This window comes from Rhinopithecus roxellana, chromosome 16 (assembly GCF_007565055.1).
Source record: "Rhinopithecus roxellana isolate Shanxi Qingling chromosome 16, ASM756505v1, whole genome shotgun sequence".
Taxonomy (NCBI): Eukaryota; Metazoa; Chordata; class Mammalia; order Primates; family Cercopithecidae; genus Rhinopithecus; species Rhinopithecus roxellana.
Window position 1 is genome coordinate 72,964,821 of NC_044564.1, and position 15,489 is coordinate 72,980,309.

At 40.5% G+C, this 15,489-nt stretch overlaps 1 long non-coding RNA gene across 1 annotated transcript in view; it reads left to right on the forward strand.

Moving 5' to 3' along the window:
* The first annotated feature begins 1,206 nt into the window (after nt 1-1,206).
* The window catches only part of LOC115893980, a 48,884-nt gene continuing 34,601 nt past the window's right edge, over nt 1,207-15,489 (forward strand). The window contains exons 1-2 of the long non-coding RNA XR_004054031.1: nt 1,207-1,278; nt 3,078-3,164. This is a non-coding gene — a long non-coding RNA (uncharacterized LOC115893980). The remainder of the gene's footprint in view (nt 1,279-3,077; nt 3,165-15,489) is intronic.

Here is a 15,489-nt window from a genome sequence, read left to right on the forward strand (position 1 = left end):
AGAATGGCTGACATTGAGTTCTTCGGCAACTTCTTGTGTAGTTGTAAGAGGATCAGCTTCAATGAGTGCTCTCAATTTGTCGTCAGCTTCCCATGACTGGCCACTACGCTCCTCACCTTCAAGGTTCTCCTCCCTTTTGCAAAACTTCTTGAACCACCACTGCACTACATTCATTAGCAGTTCCTGGGTCAAATGCATTATCGATGTTGCAAACACCACTGCTTTACGACCCATTTTGTACTTGAATAAGAAAATTGCTTGAACTTGATTTTTGTCCAACATCATTTTCGTAATCTAAAATAAACATAAAATAAACAATGAGTAGTAAATCATTAGCAAAAACACTAGAGTGAGAAATGCCCATTAAAATGATGTATAACATAACCACATTTATTTAAGAATGTATTCCTATATCAAATGGCAAATTCCAACAATGCAGAAACCGCAATTACTTTTGCACTCACCTAATATATTTAAGCACATGCTCCTGGATTTTGATTAGCTCTCTTAGTTATACGGGAAAAACTTCTGAAATACTGTGCATTCTTTGCTATGCAATATTTAACTATGAATTTCTGATTATTGCTATGGATGCATTTATATTTTTGTGAAAATTAATTTCTAGGGTATGTATCCTCAGTTACCATAGGTAAAATTTGAAAATACTTTCTGAAACATTTTAAAAAATCAAGTTATTGTCACTTTTACTACTGTGTTTTATTACAGCCTAATTCTTAAATATTATAAATTATATATGGCATATATTTTTTATTAAACTTACTGAGAAACAAAAGCTTTTGAAGATTTTGAAAACTCTATGAGATGTTTCTGAAGGCCTCTAGCAAAGAAAACATTTGAAATGTGGAAACACTAAAAGATCGCACATTAAAAAAATTGATTCCTGCCAGGAGTACCATCTCCCAGTAGGTGGGCTTTTCTTAGAAATGCTCTTTTTCTCTTCATTCAAAACAAGGTCAAGAAGATGTGTCTTCTTTTGCAGTGCAGTGAGAAAGATCAGCAAATTAAAAAAAGAAAACCTGACTGTGGGAATATGGAAGACTATGGGACTGTGGGAGAATGTCGTGATCCATGCAAGCTCACTGCTGGTCCTGAGGTGGGTTGGGTCAGTATGTGGTCGCTAAGCTGTGTGACTATATTTGTTTTCTAGGGAGCTGGGTGGCTTAAAACAACAGAACTTCTTTGTCTTCCAGTTCCAGAGGCCAGAAGTCCCAAAGCAAGGTGTTGGCAGAGCCACAGTCTCTCTGAAGACTTTATCAGGTGATCTTCCTTGCTTCTGCCTAGCTTCTAATGGCTCATGGCAGCCCTTGGTGTCACTTCATTTATACATGCTTCATTCCAATTTCTGCCTGTGGCTTCACATGGCATTCTCCTCTGTGTGTCTGCATCCAGATTTCCCTTTTCTTATAAGAACCTCAGTCATTAGACTAAGGTATACCCTAATCCAGCATGACTTCATTTTAACTTGATTATATTTGCAAATACCTTTTTTCTAAATAAGGTACCCGGGGTTAGGACTTTAACATATCTTTTTTGGGGACAGAATTCAACCCCCAACATTGACAGAGCAGAAAGAAAATGTGACCAGTTCTATTCACCATGCTGCCAAGTGACCATGGGTGAAACCCCTGGAATCCTGGATACTCAAAAGGTGTTCTCCAGACCAGCAGTATCAAACATTACCTGAGCCTTAATTCAATATACAGAATTTCAAGCCCCATTCCAGATGTACTGAATCAGAACCTGTACGTTAACAAGATCCCCAGGTGATTTGTATCCACATCAAATTGGGCTGAGCACCGCCTAAGAACAGAAGTTCACAAAGTGTGGGTTTCACCTGTGATAAAAGAAAAACTTCAGCTGAATTAAATTTAAAGGAGTTTAATTGAGCAATGAACTATTTGTGAGTCGGGCAGCCCCCAGAATCACAGCAGATTCGCAGAGACTCCAGTGCAGCCATGTGGTGGAAGAAGACTTACAGACAAAAAAAAAAGGAATTGACATACAGAAACTGGCAGTGAGGTACAGAAACAGGTGGATTGGTTACAGGGTGGTGTTTGCCTTATTTGAACACAGTTTGAACACTCAGCAGTCTATGAGTGATTGAAGTATGGCCACTGGGATTGGCCAGGACTCAGTTATTGTTATAGATGCATTGAAAAAGTTTTTCGTTTAGGGCAGGCGTTTTCATTTCTGGCTTCACAGAACTCTGCATGACTAGGCCTCACCCCTGGAAATTCTGGAGATCTAGATCTTTTGGAAGCTCTACAGTGGGTTCTAATGCATAGCCATAGTGAGACCCCTTTGCCTTAGGGAGAAATAATTGATGGTTAAATTAACTTACTCCTAAGTTACAAGAAGCCAAATATACAAGTCCTTCTCAGGCCATATTTGGTTTCCTTTAACACCTGTGAGCTTGTTAGAAATGCAAAGTCAGGGCTGGGAGCGGTGGCTCATACCTATAATCTCAGCACTTTGGGGGTCCGAGGTTGGCAGATCACCTGAGGTCAGGAGTTCAAGACCAGCTTGGCCAAGATGGTGAAACCCTTCTCTACTAAAAATACATAAATAGCCAGGCACAGTAGCATGCGCCTGTAATCCTAGCTATTCGGGAGGCTGTGGCAGGAGAATCACTTGAACCCAGGAGGCAAAGGTTGCAGTGAGCCAAGATCATGCCACTGCACTCTAGCCCTGATGACAGAGCAAGAGTCTATCTCAAAAAAAAAAAAAAAAAAAAAAAAAAAGGCAAAGTCATGGGTTCTCTCCCATTTTGGTAACCCAGAATCTCTGGGCATAGGCTCCAGGAAACTTGTGCAACAAACTCCCCAGGTAGTTCTTACACACTTAAATTTTTGAACCGCTGATATGGTTTGAATTTGTGTCCCTGCCCACATCTCATGTGGAATTGGAGAAGGGGCCTGGTAGTTGGTGATTGGATCATGGGGGTTGATCTCCCCCTTGCTCTTCTCATCATAGTGAGTGAGCTCTCGTGAGACCTGATATTTTACAAGTGTGTAACTTCTCCTTTCTCTCTCTTTCTCTCCTGCCACCATGTGAAGAAGGTCCTTGCTTCCGCTTCACCTTATGCCATGATTCCAAGTTTCCTGAGGCCTCCCAGTCATGCTTCCTGTTAAGCCTGTGGAACTGTGAGTCAATTAAACTTCTTTTCTTCATAACCGCCCAGCCTCAGGTAGCTATTTATAGCAATATGAAAATGGGCTAATACAACCACTGATGTGAAGAAAAAACTCCAGAACTATCACAGAAAGGCAGGTGGCAAAGAGAAACACTTGCCCGAGCATAGGTGTGGAAGGCATCACACATAAGGAACTATGAGGAGAAGCCAATCCGGCACAGGGTAAGTGGGATGCCATTGCTCAAGTCCAGAAAATTCATGTCATGGTATTTGGGCACAGAGGCAATGGAGGTCAGAGAATACCTCAGATGATGGGGAAATAGTTCGTGGTTGTAAAAAAAAGGACACCAAGTACGGGACCCACAATTGCCATTTGAGAAGAATTTTTTTCATTTAGGGAAGGGGTTTTCATTTCTGGCTTCACAGAACTCTGCATATCTGGACCTCACCTCTGGAAATTCTGGAGATCTAGACATTTTGGAAACTCCACAGTGGGTTCTAATGCATAGCCCTCTTGGGACCCCTTTACCTCAGGGAGAAGGAATTAATTGATGATTAAATTAAGCCATAGATGTTTGATGCAGAATATAAATTGCTCTATAGTAGACTGTACATGTCCATGTAATGTGTCTATAGTAGCTGTTTAGTAAGCCTCAGAGAGCAACTGTAGTGGGGATTTTTGGTTCTATTAATTCTTTATTTCCCAAAGTCCAAATTAAAGAATCCTTTCCTGAGGCCCAGAGGCCCTAAAAACATGATAGATCCACTCAATCATCCTGTCATAATTTGCTGATGATACAGACTATCCTTTACTAAGGCAGCTGGATCAATAGTCATACAACAGGGATGTAGGCTCGCTGGGCATGGCCATCCATTTGTTATGTGTATGCTGTATGGTAGATGCACCTGATAGTGATAACTTAAGCACACCCTGAGAATGCCCTGTATGGCAGATGCACCTGAATATGTGTTTGGAGTTCTGAGCTAAGGAATCCAGGAATGGCTAATCTGAAAATTCATTCCTTGTCTATGAGGAGCATCTAAATCCCTGGCCTGTCCTGTGGAACATGGGCAATACAGGGCAACGAGGCCATTTGTTTTGGGTTAAATGAAGATTGCCAGGTAGAGGCTGTTACGGGGAGAGTGCTAAGTGAAAATGCTATATAAACTGCGTGTTTTTCTCTGGCCAGCCTGCCACTACTGGGTCATCCCTGTATGTAAGTTTCCTGCTAATAAAACCCTATGTCTCTGGGAACAGAAAAACAAATAGACAAACAAACACACAAAAACCAACCCCCAAACCCCTATGTCTTGTTTTCTGGCTCTGGGTTTCTTCTTTGGCATCATGAACCTACTCCCATCCCTACTGATGTTAATAGGGGTCTGGTATGACGTATGTATGTGTGTGTGTACATATGCATAACTGAACAAAGTAGACAAAAATGCCTGTCTTCATGGAGCTTATGTTCAATTGGGAGAAGATAGGCAGTAAACAAATAATTAGAATTTATTTTTTTATCAGATGGAAATAAAGCAGGCACACAGGATAAACAGTGATGGGGTGTAGAGGGTTATAGTTATATAAAGTGATCAGGGATTGCTTGAGTGCCATTCTAGACTAAGTAATTTGAGACATGCTATATTATGGACATTGTGTTTTACATCAAGAAGGAACCAAGACAGATTCAAGAAGTTGCCTTCTCCTATGTCCTCCTTTTCACCCAAGAATCCTTGGGAATCCAGAACTGGGCTGTCCAGTGTGATAGCCACCAGTCCATGTGCTACTTAAATTTAAATTAATAAAATTAAATAAAACTTCAAAATCAATTTCTCAGTCACACTAGCTGTACTTCTAGTGCTTAAAAGCCACAGGCCTAATGTCTACTATATTGGACAGCAAAGAGAACCTTTCCATTATTGCAGAAAGTCCTGTTGGTTAGAGCTGCTCTTGAATGAAGTGGGACAGTATCTTAGACAAGGAAAATGGCTTAACAATCGGCACAATGACCTTGTTTCAACTGCTGATTAAAGGAGTTCCCTTCTTTAAGGAAATACATGTGACTAAGATTTAATGAAACATAACATAGAAAATAAGTAGCAACATTTTAGAAATATTTCTTTCTAAAAGGAGTTATTGTAGAGTTTAAAAAATAATGATGTTAATTAGTACATTTAATTTCAACCTCACCCAGAGAAATGTACATGCCCAATTGTAAACTGTAAATAATTAGTTTACAATTTGACAATTGTTATTTATGAACTATTTGTAAATAATTGGTTTCTTGTGCAAAGGAAGGTATCTTGTTAGCTAAGCAATCATTTTATTCCTCATTCAGTCACTCACCAGGGAAGAGAATCTTTTCACTGTTTTTAAAACTGAAGTTAGTTGTCAATTCCACCTAGAAACATGAAAATAAAAACAAAAACACAGAGTAAATTGATACTGAGAATGTAGTCCCAAGCTTCACAGAGACTTGAAGACAATACTAAGTAAACCATGTTGATAATTTATGATTGTTAGTGGACTTAGGTGGGGGATTGAAGTGGGGAGGAGATAACAGGAAGTCTGAGAACAGGGAGGGGCCTCTTCTAGGGTGTCTCTACTTAGTGTGAGAGAGAAGGCTTTTAGGAGTGCATCTTGATAATTTCTGCCTCATCTTTCTCCCTGCTGGGGTCTGAATGTGTCCTCCCAAAATTCGTATCTTAAAATCTTAACCCCTAAAGTGATAGTATTAGTGGTAGGTGTCAAAGTGCTAGCAGCCCTCACTCTCCGCGTCTCCTCGGCCTCAGCATCCACTCTGGCGGCACTTGAGGGTGCCTTCAGCATGCCGCGGCACCGTGGGATCCCCTCTCTGGGCTGGCTGAGGCCAGAGGCCCCTCCTTCTGCTTGCCGGGAGGTGTAGGGGGAGAGGCCCGGGCGGGAACCAGGGCTGAGCGCGCTGCGCTCGCGGGCCAGTGTGAGTTCCGGCGGGCGCGGGCTTGGCTGGCCCCGCACAGGGAGCGGCTGGCCGGCACCACGGGCCCAGGGCAGTGACGGGCTTAGCACCCTGGCCAGCAGCTGCGCCGGGTCCCCCAGCAGTGCCGGTCTTCCGGCACTGCACGCACATTCTCACTGGGTTTGGCTGCCTCCTGGCGGGGCAGGGCTCGGGACCTGCAGCCCGCCAAATCTGAGCTCCTCCCCCTGCGGTGGGCTCCCGCGGGACCAGAGCCTCCCCGATGGGTGCCGTCCCCTGCTCCGTGGGGCCGGGTCCCATTGACAGCCCAAGGGCTGAAGAGTGCAGGCCAGGCGCGGCTCAGGACGGGTGGGCAGCTTTGCCTGCAGCCCTGGTGCAGGATCCACTGGGTGAAGCCAGCTGGGCTCCTGAACTGGATGGGGACTTGGAGAACTTTTATGTCTAGCTGGAGGATTGTAAATATACCAATCAGCACTCTGTGTCTAGCTCATGGTTTGTGAATACACTAATCGGTACTCTGTATCTAGCTAACCTAGTGGAGACTTGGAGGAGCAGCACTCTGTGACTCTGTGTCTAGCTCAAGGATTGTAAATGCATGAATCAGCACTCTGTGTCTAGCTCAGGGTTTGTAAATACACCAATCAGCACTCTGTGTCTAGCTCAGGGTTGTGAATACACCAATTGGTACTCCGTATGTAGCTAACCTAGTGGAGACTTGGAGGATTAGCACTCTGTGACTCTGTGTCTGGCTCAAGGATTGTAAAGGTACCAATCAATACTCTGTCAAATTGGACCAATCAGCTCTCTGTAAAATGGACCAATCAGCAGGATGTGGGTGGAGCCAGATAAGGGAATAAAAGCAGGCTGCCTGAGCCAGCAGTGGCAACCCATTCAGGTCCCCTTCCACAGTGTGGAAGCTTGGTTCTTTCGCTCTTTGCAATAAATCTTGCTGCTGCTCACTCTTTGGGTCCACGCTGCTTTTATGAGCTGTAACAGTCACAGCGAAGGTCTGCAGCTTCACTCCTGAAGCCAGTGAGACCACGAACCAACCGGGAACAATGAACAGCTCCAGACCTGCTGCCTTTAAGAGCTGTAACACTCACTGCAAAGATCTGCAGCTTCACTCCTGACAGCGAGACCACGAACCCATCAGAAGGAAGAAGCTCCAGACACATCTGAACGTCTGAAGGAACAAACTCCGGACACCCCATCTTTAAGAACTGTAACACTCATCACGAGGGTCTGCAGCTTCATTCTTAAAGTCAGTGAGACCAAGAACCCACCAATTCCAGACACATTGGGAGGTGGGGCCTCTTGGGAGGTGATTAAGTCATGAGGGTGGAGCCTTCATGAATGGGATTAGTGCCCTTATGAAAAAGACCAAAGGGAATTTGTTTGCTCTTTTCACCACATGAGGAGGTAGTGAAAAGACAGCTGTCTATGAGTCAGAAAGCCAGCCTTCACCAGATGCGGAATCTGCTCGCACCTTCCTCTTGGACTTTCCAGCCCTTCAGAACTGTGAGAAATTTCTGTTGTTTATAAGCTACCCCATTTATGATAATTTGTTATAGCAGTCCGAACTAAGACACTCCTTTTCCCTCTGTTTTCCATATCTGCCATCACCTTTATCCCATGCCTTTCTTTATTCTCATTCTTCTAGGAAACCACATAAAACATCCAGAATTTCAAATGGGCATGCTGAGGATTGGGATGGTTCCAGGTGGAAGACTTGTTCCCGCTTCCCTAGCTCAAGTTTAGGATTTATTGAGAACAGAAACTGCCAAGTTTTTAATCATAGTCACAATCTTCTTTATTAGGCTGATAGTCCTATCATCTGTCTGCATTTAAAAGATAGCCTTTCCAAGCAGGGCACAGTGGCTCATGCCTGTAATCCCAGCATTTTGGGAGGCTGAGGTGGGCAGATTACCTGAGGTCAGGAGTTTGAGACCAGCCTGGCTAACATGGTGAAACCCCGTTTCTACTAAAAATACAAAAAAAATAGCTGGGCGTGGTGGCACGTGCCTGTAATCCCAGCTACTTGGGAGGCTGAGGCAGGAGAATCGCTTGAACCTGGGAGGCAGAGGTTGCAGTGAGCCGAGATCATGCCATTGCACTCCAGTTGGGGAACAAGAGCGAAACTCCATCTCATTAAAAAAAAAAAAAAAGATAGCCTTTCCTTCTGGACAGTGATAATCCTAAAAATAGTTTAATATTTTCTGTATCAAATGAAGCAGTCTGAAGATTATTCTTTGAACAAAGTTATAAGAATACTGAGCTTAAAAGATATTGATTATACAGTCTATTTAAAGATAAATGCATGCATATGTTCATTGCAGCACTATTCACAATAGCAAAGACATGGAATCAACCTAAATGCCCATCAGTGATAGACTGGATAACGAAAATGTGGTACATATACACCATGGAATACTATGCAGTCATAAAAAGGAATGAGATCATGTCCTTTGCAGGGACATGGATGGAGCTGGAGGCCATTATCCTTAGCAAACTAACATAGGGACAGAAAACCAAATACTGCATGTTTTCACTTATAAGTGGGAGCTGAATGATGAGAACTCATGGACACATTGGGGAGAATAACACACACTGGGGGCTGTGGAGGGTAGAGAGAAGGAGGGAGAGCACCAGGAAGAATAGCCAGTGGATGCTGGGCTTAATACCCAGGTGATGGAGTGATCTGTGCAGCAAACCACCATGGCGCATGTTTACCTGTGTAACAAACATGCACATCCTGTACATGTACCCATGAAATTAAAAAACTTTAAAGTTCATATGGAACCAAAAAAGAGCCCGCATTGCCAAGACAATCCTAAGTCAAAAGAACAAAGTTGGAGGCATCACGCTCCCTGACTTCAAACTATACTATACTACAAGGCTACTGTAATCAAAACAGCATGGTACTGGTACCAAAACAGAGATATAGACCAATGGAACAGAACAGAGTCCTCAGAAATAATACCACACATCTACAGCCATCTGATCTTTGACAAACCTGAGAGAAACAAGAAATGGGGAAAGGATTCCCTATTTAATAAATGGTGATGGGAAAATTGGCTAGCCATAAGTAGAAAGCTGAAACTGGATCCTTTCCTTACTCCTTATATGAAAATTAATTCAAGATGGATTAGAGACTTAAATGTTAGACCTAAAGCCATAAAATCCGTAGAAGAAAACCTAGGTAATACCATTCAGGATGTAGGCATGGGCAAGGACTTCATGTCTAAAACACCAAAAGCAACTGCAACAAAAGCCAAAATTGACGAATGGGATCTCATTAAACTAAAGAGCTTCTGCACAGCAAAAGAAACTACCATCAGAGTGAAAAGGCAACCCACAGAATGGGAGAAAATTTTTGCAATCTACTCATCTGACAAATGACTAATATCCAGAACCTACGAAGAACTCAAACAAATTTACAAGAAAAGAACAAACAACCCCATTAAAAAGTGGGCAAAGGATATGAACAGACACTTCCAAACGAAGACATTTATACAGCCAACAGACACATGAAAAAATGCTCATCATCACTCGCCATCAGAGACATGCAAATCAAAACCACAATGAGATACCATCTCACACCAGTTAGAATGGCAATCATTAAAAAGTCAGGAAACAACAGGTGCTGGAGAGGATGTGGAGAAATAGGAACACTTTTACACTATTGGTGGGACTGTAAACCAGTTCAACCATTGTGGAAAACAGTGTGGCGATTCCTCAAGGATCTAGAACTAGAAATACCAATGACCCAGCTATCCCATTACTGGGTATATACCCAAAGGATTATAAATCATGCTGCTATAAAGACACATGCACACATATGTTCACTGTGGCACTATTCACAATAGCAAAGACCTGGAATCAACCCAAATGTCCATCAGTGAAAGACTGGATTAAGAAAATGTGGCACATATACACCATGGAGTACTATGCAGCCATAAAAAAGGATGAGTTTGTGCCCTTTGTAGGGACATGGATGCAGCTGGAAACCATCATTCTCAGCAAACTATTGCAAGAACAGAAAACCAAACACCGCATGTTCTCACTCATAGGTGGGAACTGAACAATGAGATCACTTGGACTCGGGAAGGGGAACATCACACACCGAGGCCTATTATGGGGAGGGGGGAGGGGGGGATTGCATTGGGAGTTATACCTGATGTAAATGACGAGTTGATGGGTGCTGGCGAGTTGATGGGTGCAGCACACCAACATGGCATAAGTATACATATGTAACAAACTTGCACGTTATGCATATGTACCCTAGAACTTAAAGTATAATAATAAAAAAGTATATAAAGTTGATTATAAAACCAAATAAAAGAATATATTTAATTTTAAAAATATTTTATATATAAATATAAAATCCTCTAATATATTAATGTTTTAATACTATTTAATATGATAAATCTTTTGATAAATTAGTATTTGTGATTCAAATAATTTTATTAATCCAGAAAATTGAAAATATTAAGTCACAGAAACCGAATTAAAAGTTGCTTAAAAATATCAGATTTCCGGAGACATCTTAAAGTGATACTAGTAACCAACTCCAAATTAGTTATTTATGTAAATAAACTGTTTCTTGGTACTGGAGTCTTTTGTGAGCTGTTCAATAAATAAAACACACCTTTGGATTTCAACATGGATGACCTCCCATGCACAGTTGCTATAATTTTGGTGTTATAAGTAGTCATGAATCCCTTGAAAATAATTTTTTAGTCTAAGTATGATATTCCCCCTTTGCAAGAGTGAATGGCCCTCCTTCCTGGTTTCCTGCTCCAAACACACCTCTGTCTTCTCTATTTGCTGATAAAATCTGCTTAGGAGTCTCTCCAAGCTGCTTTCATTCCAAAAAGATAGGCAGACATTCAGGCTGAAAGTGTTGAATAGCTGCTGTAACATTTCTTATTTGGCAATGAGGGCACTCCCAGTTGCCCTTGCACCTTTGAAAGTGACAGTCCAGAGAGAATGCAGTAGTGGTGAGAAGTAGTACCAAGGCTCAATCCAGCAAGCATTGACTAGTCATGTTGAGCTCCTTCACACTGCTGCTCCTTCCTGTAAGAGAGCGCGGGTATAGATCAGCTCTGACTGCAGGCTCCACATCTCCACATTTATATATCTGAGGGAGCTTTGTTCTTGCATGGTATTTCAGGATACCTCTACTGGTACTTTCATATGGTCTTTGCCACTTTTCATTTACTATTTTCCAATCATAAACAAAAACTTTGTAGCATCACTAGAAAGCAATACACACATTTACTTTTATAATTGTGATGGATATAAACTATCTTCTGTGAAAGATCAACCATCAGTTACATAAAAAAGCAGTGGATATCATTGCCTTAATTTGCATTTTTATGCATAGACTGTACTGGCTTGCCTTCATCTACTTACGCTTGTTCTTGTTCCAATCAAGGATGACTCTGGGTGAAATGCTTGTTTAGATATTTGGCATGGTTTTCAAGGCTTTGTTTTAGCTAATTGTATTTTATCATAAACTTGTATTTCAAAGCCCTTCAAACATGGCACATTGTTTAACCTCTTTGCCAACTTCCTGATGTCTAAGGTGAGGAAAATATTATCACAGATGGTTGTTAGCAAGATTGGTGACTGATGATTGACACGGAGGAAGTGCTCAATCAATGCTTATTACCATAATGACCACAATCACCATCATCCTCTTAGGGAGAAGAAGGCCTAGCTGCCCCTGCCACTGACACACTTCTGTCTGGGGTTTTTGCTCTGTAAGGGCAAGAATGTTGCAGAGATTTGTGGATGAATGAGTACTGAAGCCAGTCAAGATGCTGTTTTAAAATCCTTTGAGATTTTATGCTTTGTAATTGATTTAACTAGGGCAGATTGTAGTGTTGAATGCACTGTGAACACCAACAGTTGATCAATGAGTAATATTACCAAGAGAAAGGAATGAGGTGAGGGGGTGACATTTATTGAGAATAAATTATGTGTGGGCACTGTGCTAGATAATGTGCTACTGTATACAAAGCAGGCCAGAATTGTCTGAAGGGAAAAACTAGTCATCATGAGAATAACTAAAATGAGTGGAATAAAAAACCATCATATGATATTAAAGACAATAACAATCATCCTATATGCTGAAGAGTATTTTTATATAAATTCTCATTATGGACTAAATGGGTAGCAATTATACGATCCTCATTTTACGAGAGAGGAACCTGAATCTCAGAAACTCAATCTTACCTGCTAAGATTGGGTAAAGATTAGAGGGACTGTGCTCAAAATTGGAGATGACAAAGAGGTTTAATCCCAAATCAATTGGTGCTAGTCTTAGGGAGTGAGAAGGATTCAGAGGGCTTCATTTGGGCTAGGTGAAAAGAGTGCTGTAACCCGCTAGCACTGTTTGCTGTGGGGTGAGGCCGCCCCCCTTCAAGCTGCCATCCCCATGTAAATGTTAAGCTATCTTATATATGTGTCTTGTTTGCTTGAGCATGAATGAAACAGGATGTAAGTTTGGAGTGAATAAGGGGAAATTATACAGCCAATATAGAAAAGGTGACCAGACCACAAACTATGAAGGAAACTGAAAAAATGGTAGTGATTTCTATAGGCTAATCCTGTTTTTACAATCTGATATTAGAAAACAAGAAACACCACTTTTTTCTTTTCTTTCTTTTTCTTTTTTTTTGTCATGGACAGACAATTTCTTTTTATTTATTTATTATTTATTTTTTATTATTATACTTTAAGTTCTAGGGTACATGTGCATAACGTGCAGGTTTGTTACATATGTATACTTGTGCCATGTTGGTGTGCCGGAAAATTCAGGGATAGTGATTTATAATTGAACGTCTAACTGTGCTCATGGGGAAGTCCCATAGCCTACCAACGTTCATCTTTATGGAAGACGAGCCTGAGCATGCAAGATGGTCACATCTCTCAGAGTGCTTGTGGGAGGTCATGAATGGAAATTAAAAGCTATTATCTCAAATATGAAATGGCATCAAAATCCTAAACTATGCAGTCCTAACTGCAGGGCCAGTCAGCACCTGCTTCACCATAAAAGAAAAAGGCGAACCACCATCTCTTTGTATTTTTACTGCCTGCCCTCCACGTTAATGTGCTATGTGTGCTTGCCTTTGCTTAGCTAGCGGTGGAAAACCACTTCCCCTCTCTGTGGCCCTGAAAATGACAACCATATGTTGTTCCAGTCTTTTCTCTCAGTTTTATTTTCCAGGTCTTAACTCATGATTGCCCTCTGGGTTTCTGTAATGGTAAGGGAATGTTTTCAATTGAAACAAGAGTTCCTGCCAAAATGGAAGAACATGAAAACACGATTCTGCATCACATATTTGGTAAATCCTCTACTCTCCATTTGAAATTCGGAATTCAGGGGTTAAATTACAAGAGCGCTTTCAAATACAGCTTAAAAAAACTGTGTTTATCTGAAATCACAGGCAATCTTTATAGGAGCCTAGGTATTAAAACTGTTTAAATGCAATTTTTTGAGAAGACTTTTGAATGGAAATGGAGAGTCTATTGAAATAAAAACTTTAATTAAATCATCGTTTAGCTATTATGAAATAAAGACCTGATTTCATTAGTACTTTCTAAGTTGTAGTTGCTGTTAAACATTTTAAAACAAATTGTTTTACTAATTATAATAAAAAATGACTCTCGAGTTCTTGTGTATTAACTCCTTTAGTGGTACCCAGGAAATTCTGGGTGTAGAATCTTCTCTTCTTTTTTCCATCAATTTAATAAATTCCTACTTATCATCAACATGAAAGTCTGTTTGTATTTAACAAAATTTCGGTTTTCCTCTTCTAAATCCTTTATATTCTCTTATTAATCTTTGAGTAGAGGTGAGTTACCTGCATAGCCAATAATAACAACTAACATTTGTTAAGCACTCCTTATCTTATGTATCAGAAACTGTGCCAAAGGATTTAGATGTAATATCTCGTTCCTTAAATGTTCAGATGTGGATCATTAATTCGCCAGTTTTTAAGGTAATGAAGCTGGACCTCAGAGAGATTGAGAAATTTGTCCAAGTCACACAATTTATAAATGTTGAAGCGAAAATTCAAACATAAATGTTTTTTAATCCAGGCCTTCTGTTTTAGATCTATAAAACCCAGCAGGAAAAGTCCTTTACCTTCACTTATAATCTTAAAGAGAGATAGAAACCAGATAAAACATTAAAACTTTGAGTCATAGAAGTAAAAATCACATAGGCTTAAGCCTCTGAAATCCCCAATGGATCCCTAAGAAATCCTGTAGAGCGATTTGCCCAAATGAGCCAGCGGCAAAGAAGGGAAAGGTACTGAAGCCTCCTAAATCCCAATCTGGTGCATTTTCTACTAACGATGTAGGCTTATGAGTGAGTAATTATATTTTAAAATTACATCAAGGTATGAAGTAGTATCATTATGTGATTTTTAAAAATTAAGTTTGGGCTTATAACTATATCAAATAGAACTTATGCTCGTGTTCTCAGTTATCTTGTTGTCAGGGTCATTGTGTAGTAAATGGACTGTCAGGAGACAACTAGAGTAAATGACTCATTAGGATTGTGATAGGATTGGAGACAATATATTTCAGTCCTCAAAACTGAGATAGCTTTATTATTACTACATGATTATAAAAATCATTACCTGCTACTGAATGTGTTAAATATTCAGAAAAAATACAAAGAAGAAAATTCATTCACAAATTTATCAGAGATTTTTACCTTACTATTTTTATATGTTAAATTCTAGGCTCTTTTCTATTCATGTATGTATGGATTTTCCCACAAAATGGGGTTATAGTATGCATATTGTTTAGAATGTACCTCTGTCACTTAACAATATGTTGGCTATGGAATACTTTCTGAGTCAACACACAGAAATCTAGCATAACTGTTCTTAATTAGCATAATTTTTATTAGCGTAATTTTTAGTTTTTGATAGTTAGAAATTTATGTTTTTCTCCTAAATTTGGAATATTTACAAAGTCTGAACCAATAAACACCCTTGTATAACACCTTTTGAAAATTTGTCTAATTATTTCCTTAGGACAAAATTATAGAAAATGACTTGCTGAATCAAAGGGAATATAGTTTGTTTTTTTTTTTTTTTTTTTTTTTTTTTTTTTTTTTTTTTTTTTTTGAGACGGAGTCTTGCTCTGTCACCCAGGCTGGAGTGCAGTGGCCGGATCTCAGCTCACTGCAAGCTCCACCTCCCGGGTTCACGCCATTCTCCTGCCTCAGCCTCCGGAGTAGCTGGGACTACAGGCGCCCGCCACCTCGCCCGGCTAGTTTTTTGTATTTTTAGTAGAGACGGGGTTTCACCAGGTTAGCCAGGATGGTCTTGATCTCCTGACCTCGTGATCCGCCCGTCT